The sequence below is a fragment of the Heterodontus francisci genome, chromosome 33 (assembly GCF_036365525.1).
Source record: "Heterodontus francisci isolate sHetFra1 chromosome 33, sHetFra1.hap1, whole genome shotgun sequence".
In the NCBI taxonomy this organism is placed as follows: Eukaryota; Metazoa; Chordata; class Chondrichthyes; order Heterodontiformes; family Heterodontidae; genus Heterodontus; species Heterodontus francisci.
In genome coordinates this window covers 8,960,158-8,967,046 of record NC_090403.1, presented here as the reverse complement: position 1 = coordinate 8,967,046, position 6,889 = coordinate 8,960,158, and positions in this window count along the sequence as shown.

Genomic DNA, 6,889 nt, shown 5'->3' with positions numbered 1-6,889 from the left:
CCAGTTTCCAGGATAATTGACTGCCCTGTTTCCAGGGTAACTGACTGCCCTGTTTCCAGGGTAACTGACTGCCCTGTTTCCAGGAGAACTGACTCCCCAGTTTCCAGGATAATTGACTGGCCTGTTTCCAGGGTAACTGACTGCCCTGTTTCCAGGGTAACTGACTGCCCTGTTTCCGGGATAACTGACTCCCCAGTTTCCAGGATAATTGACTGCCCATTTTCCAGGGTAACTGATCACCCTGTTTCGGGGATAACTGACTGCCCTGTTTCCAGGGTAACTGACTGCCCTGTTTCCGGGATAACTGACTCCCCAGTTTCCAGGATAATTGACTGCCCATTTTCCAGGGTAACTGATCACCCTGTTTCCGGGATAACTGACTGCCCTGTTTCCGGGATAACTGACTGCCCTGTGTCCAGGGTAACTGATCACCCTGTTTCCGGGATAACTGACTGCCCTGTTTCCAGGGTAACTGACTGCCCTGTTTCCGGGGTAACTGATCACCCTGTTTCCGGGGGAAATGACTGACCTGTTTCCAGGGTGACTGACTGCCCTGTTTCCAGGCTAACTGACTGCCCAGTTTCCGGGGTAACTGACTGCGCTGTTTCCAGGGTAACTGACTGCCCAGTTTCCAGGGTAACTGATCACCCTTTTTCTGGGATAACTGAATGCCCTGTTTCCAGGGTAACTGATCACCCTGTTTCCGGGATAACTGACTACCCTGTTTCCGGGATAACTGACTGCCCTGTTTCCAGGGTAACTGACTGCTCTGTTTCCAGGGGAACTGACTGCCCTGTTTCCGGGGTAACTGATCACCCTGTTTCCGGGGTAACTGACTAACCTGTTTCCAGGGTGACCGACTACCCTGTTTCCAGGGTAACTGACTGCCCAGTTTCCGGGGTAACTGACTGCCCTGTTTCCAGGGTAACTGACTTCCCAGTTTCCATGTTAACTGATCAGCCTTTTTCCGGGATAACTGACTGCCCTGTTTCCGGGATAACTGACTGCCCTGTTTCCAGGGTAACCGATCACCCTGTTTCCGGGATAACTGACTGCCCTGTTTCCAGGGTAACTGACTGCCCTGTTTCCTGGGTAACTGACTGCCCTGTTTCCGTGGTAACTGATTGTTCTGTTTCCAGGGTAACTGAGTGCCCAGTTTCCGGGGTAACTGACTGCCCTGTTTCCAGGGTAACTGATCACCCTGTTTCCGGGATAACTGACTGCCCTGTTTCCGGGATAACTGAGTGCCCTGTTTCCAGGGTAACTGACTGCCCTGTTTCCGGGGTAACTGACTGCCCTGTTTCCAGGCTAACTGACTGCCCTGTTTCCAGGATAACTGATCATCCTGTTTCTGGGGTATCTGACTGCGCTGTTTCCGGGGTAACTGACCGCCCTGTTTCCAGGATAACTGATCACCCTGTTTCCGGGGTAACTGACTGCCCTGTTTCCAGGGTAACTGACCGCCCTGTTTCCAAAATAACTGACTGCCCTGTTTCCAGGTTAACTGACTGCCCTGTTTCCAGGGTAACTGACTGCCCTGTTTCCAGGAGAACTGACTGCCCTGTTTCCGGGGTAACTGATCACCCTGTTTCCGGGGTAACTTACCAACCTGTTTCCAGGGTGAGTGACTGCCCTGTTTCCAGGGTAACTGACTGCCCAGTTTCCGGGTTAACTGACTGCCCTGTTTCCAGGGTAACTGACTGCCCAGTTTCCAGGGTAACTGATCACCCTGTTTCCGGGTTAACTGACTGCCCTGTTTCCGGGAGAACTGACTTCCCTGTTTCCAGGGTAACTGACTGCCCAGTTTCCACGGTAACTGATCACCCTTTTTCCGGGATAACTGACTGTCCTGTTTCCGGGATAACTAACAGCCCTGTTTCCAGGGTACCTGATCACCCTGTTTCCGGGATAACTGACTGCCCAGTTTCCAGGGTAACTGACTGCCCAGTTTCCAGGGTAACTGACTGCCCTGTTTCCGGGATAACTGACTGCCCTGTTTCCAGGGTTACTGGCTGCCCTGTTTCCAGGATAACTGACTGCCCAGTTTCCGCAGTAACTGACTGCCCTGTTTCCAGTTTAACTGATCACCCTGTTTCCGGGATAACTGACTGCCCTGTTTCCGGGATAACTGACTGCCCTGTTTCCAGGGTAACTGACTGCCCTGTTTCCAGGGTAACTGACTGCCCTGTTTCTCGGGTAACTGACTGCCCTGTTTCCTGGGTAACTGATCACCCTGTTTCGGGGATAACTGACTGCCCTGTTTCTAGGGTAACTGACCGCCCTGTTTCCAGGATAACTGACTGCCCTATTTCCAGGATAACTGACTGCCCTGTTTCCAGGGTAACTGACTGCCCTGTTTCCGGGATAACTGACTGCCCTGTTTCCATGGTAACTGACTGCCCAGTTATCTGGGTAACTGACTGCCCTGTTTCCGGGGTAACTGACTGCCCTGTTTCCAGGCTAACTGACTGCCCTGTTTCCAGGATAACTGATCATCCTGTTTCTGGGGTATCTGACTGCGCTGTTTCCGGGGTAACTGACCGCCCTGTTTCCAGGATAACTGATCACCCTGTTTCCGGGGTAACTGACTGCCCTGTTTCCAGGGTAACTGACCGCCCTGTTTCCAAAATAACTGACTGCCCTGTTTCCAGGTTAACTGACTGCCCTGTTTCCAGGGTAACTGACTGCCCTGTTTCCAGGAGAACTGACTGCCCTGTTTCCGGGGTAACTGATCACCCTGTTTCCGGGGTAACTTACCAACCTGTTTCCAGGGTGAGTGACTGCCCTGTTTCCAGGGTAACTGAATGCCCAGTTTCCGGGTTAACTGACTGCCCTGTTTCCAGGGTAACTGACTGCCCAGTTTCCAGGGTAACTGATCACCCTGTTTCCGGGTTAACTGACTGCCCTGTTTCCGGGAGAACTGACTTCCCTGTTTCCAGGGTAACTGACTGCCCAGTTTCCACGGTAACTGATCACCCTTTTTCCGGGATAACTGACTGCCCTGTTTCCGGGAGAACTAACAGCCCTGTTTCCAGGGTACCTGATCACCCTGTTTCCGGGATAACTGACTGCCCTGTTTCCAGGGTAACTGACTGCCCAGTTTCCAGGGGAACTGACAGCCCTGTTTCCGGGATAACTGACTGCCCTGTTTCCAGGGTTACTGGCTGCCCTGTTTCCAGGATAACTGACTGCCCTGTTTCCAGGGTAACTGACTGCCCAGTTTCCGCAGTAACTGACTGCCCTGTTTCCAGTTTAACTGATCACCCTGTTTCCGGGATAACTGACTGCCCTGTTTCCGGGATAACTGACTGCCCTGTTTCCAGGGTAACTGACTGCCCTGTTTCCGGGTAACTGACTGCCCTGTTTCCAGGCTAACTGACTGCCCAGTTTCCCGGATAACTGATCACCCTGTTTCCGGGATAACTGACTGCCATGTTTCCGGGGTAACTGACCGCCGTGTTTCCAGGATAACTGATCACCCTGTTTCCGGGGTAACTGACCACCCTGTTTCCAGGGTCACTGACCGCTCTGTTTCCAGGATAACTGACTGCCCTGTTTCCAGGGTAACTGACTGCCCTGTTTCCGGGGTAACTGATCTCCCTGTTTCCGGGGTAACAGACCGCCCTGTTTGCAGGATAACTGACTGCCCTGTTTCCAAGGGTAACTGACTGCCCAGTTTCCAGGGTAACTGATCACCCTGTTTCCAGGATAACTGACTGACCTGTTTCCAGGTTAACTGACCGTCCTGTTTCCAGGGTAACTGACTGCCCTGTTTCCATGGTAACTGACTGCCCAGTTATCTGGGTAACTGACGGCCCTTTTTCCGGGGTAACTGACTGCCCTGTTTCCAGGATAACTGACTGCCCTGTTTCCAGGGTAACTGACCCCCCTGTTTCCAGGGTAACTGACTGCCCAGTTTCCAGGGTAACTGTTCACCCTGTTTCCGGGATAACTGACTGCCCTGTTTCCGGGCAGCTCACTGCCCTGTTTCCAGGGGAACTGACTGCCCTTTTTCCAGGGGAACTGACTGCCCTGTTTCCGAGCTAACTGATCACCCTGTTTCCGGGGGAACTGACTAACCTGTTTCCAGGTTGACTGACTGCCCTGTTTCCAGGGTAACTGACTGCCCTGTTTCTCGGGTAACTGACTGCCCTGTTTCCTGGGTAACTGATCACCCTGTTTCGGGGATAACTGACTGCCCTGTTTCTAGGGTAACTGACTGCCCTGTTTCCGGGATAACTGACTCCCCAGTTTCCAGGATAATTGACTGCCCTGTTTCCAGGGTAACTGACTGCCCTGTTTCCAGGGTAACTGACTGCCCATTTTCCAGGGTAACTGATCACCCTGTTTCCGGGATAACTGACTGCCCTGTTTCCGGGATAACTGACTGCCCTGTTTCCAGGGTAACTGATCACCCTGTTTCCGGGGGAAATGACTGACCTGTTTCCGGGATAACTGACTGCCCTGTTTCCGGGATAGCTCACTGCCCTGTTTCCAGGGTAACTGACTGCCCTGTTTCCGGGGTAACTGATCACCCTGTTTCCGGGGGAAATGACTGACCTGTTTCCAGGGTGACTGACTGCCCTGTTTCCAGGCTAACTGACTGCCCAGTTTCCGGGGTAACTGACTGCGCTGTTTCCAGGGTAACTGCCTGCCCTGTTTCCGGGGTAACTGATTGCCCTGTTTCCAGGGTAACTGACTGCCCAGTTTCCAGGGTAACTGATCACACTTTTTCCGGGATAACTGACTGCCCTGTTTCCGGGATAACTGACTGCCCTGTTTCCGGGATAGCTCACTGCCCTGTTTCCAGGGTAACTGACTGCCCTGTTTCCGGGGTAACTGATCACCCTGTTTCCGGGGGAAATGACTGACCTGTTTCCAGGGTGACTGACTGCCCTGTTTCCAGGCTAACAGACTGCCCTGTTTCCAGGGTAACTGACTGCCCTGTTTCCTGGGAAACTGACTGCCCTGTTTCCAGGGTAACTGACTGCCCTTTTTCCGCGATAACTGACTGCACTGTTTCCGGGGTAACTGACCGCCCTGTTTCCGGGGTAACTGACTGCCCTGTTTCCAGGATAACTGACTGCCCTGTTTCCAGGGAAACTGACCCCCCTGTTTCCAGGGTAACTGACTGCCCAGTTTCCAGGGTAACTGTTCACCCTGTTTCCGGGATAACTGACTGCCCTGTTTCCGGGCAGCTCACTGCCCTGTTTCCAGGGTAACTGACTGCCCTGTTTCCAGGTTGACTGACTGCCCTGTTTCCAGGGTAACTGACTGCCCTGTTTCTCGGGTAACTGACTGCCCTGTTTCCTGGGTAACTGATCACCCTGTTTCTGGGATAACTGACTGCCCTGTTTCTAGGGTAACTGACTGCCCTGTTTCCGGGATAACTGACTCCCCAGTTTCCAGGATAATTGACTGCCCTGTTTCCAGGGTAACGGACTGCCCTGTTTCCAGGGTAACTGACTGCCCATTTTCCAGGGTAACTGATCACCCTGTTTCCGGGATAACTGACTGCCCTGTTTCCGGGATAACTGACTGCCCTGTGTCCAGGGTAACTGACTGCCCATTTTCCAGGGTAACTGATCACCCTGTTTCCGGGATAACTGACTGCCCTGTTTCCGGGATAACTGACTGCCCTGTTTCCAGGATAGCTCACTGCCCTGTTTCCAGGGTAACTGACTGCCCTGTTTCCGGGGAAACTGACTGCCCTGTTTCCAGGGTAACTGACTGCCCAGTTTCCAGGGTAACTGATCACCCTTTTTCCGCGATAACTGACTGCCCTGTTTCCGGGGTAACTGACCGCCCTGTTTCCGGGATAACTGACTGCCCTGTTTCCATGGTAACTGACTGCCCAGTAATCTGGGTAACTGACTGCCCTGTTTCCGGGGTAACTGACTGCCCTGTTTCCAGGATAACTGACTGCCCTGTTTCCAGGGTAACTGACCCCCCTGTTTCCAGGGTAACTGACTGCCCAGTTTCCAGGGTAACTGTTCACCCTGTTTCCGGGATAACTGACTGCCCTGTTTCCGGGCAGCTCACTGCCCTGTTTCCAGGGTAACTGACTGCCCTGTTTCCAGGGGAACTGACTGCCCTGTTTCCGGGCTAACTGATCACCCTGTTTCCGGGGGAACTGACTAACCTGTTTCCAGGTTGACTGACTGCCCTGTTTCCAGGGTAACTGACTGCCCTGTTTCTCGGGTAACTGACTGCCCTGTTTCCTGGGTAACTGATCACCCTGTTTCGGGGATAACTGACTGCCCTGTTTCCAGGGAATCTGACTGCCCTGTTTCCGGGATAACTGACTCCCCAGTTTCCAGGATAATTGACTGCCCTGTTTCCAGGGTAACTGACTGCCCTGTTTCCAGGGTAACTGACTGCCCTGTTTCCAGGAGAACTGACTCCCCAGTTTCCAGGATAATTGACTGGCCTGTTTCCAGGGTAACTGACTGCCCTGTTTCCAGGGTAACTGACTGCCCTGTTTCCGGGATAACTGACTCCCCAGTTTCCAGGATAATTGACTGCCCATTTTCCAGGGTAACTGATCACCCTGTTTCGGGGATAACTGACTGCCCTGTTTCCAGGGTAACTGACTGCCCTGTTTCCGGGATAACTGACTCCCCAGTTTCCAGGATAATTGACTGCCCATTTTCCAGGGTAACTGATCACCCTGTTTCCGGGATAACTGACTGCCCTGTTTCCGGGATAACTGACTGCCCTGTGTCCAGGGTAACTGATCACCCTGTTTCCGGGATAACTGACTGCCCTGTTTCCAGGGTAACTGACTGCCCTGTTTCCGGGGTAACTGATCACCCTGTTTCCGGGGGAAATGACTGACCTGTTTCCAGGGTGACTGACTGCCCTGTTTCCAGGCTAACTGACTGCCCAG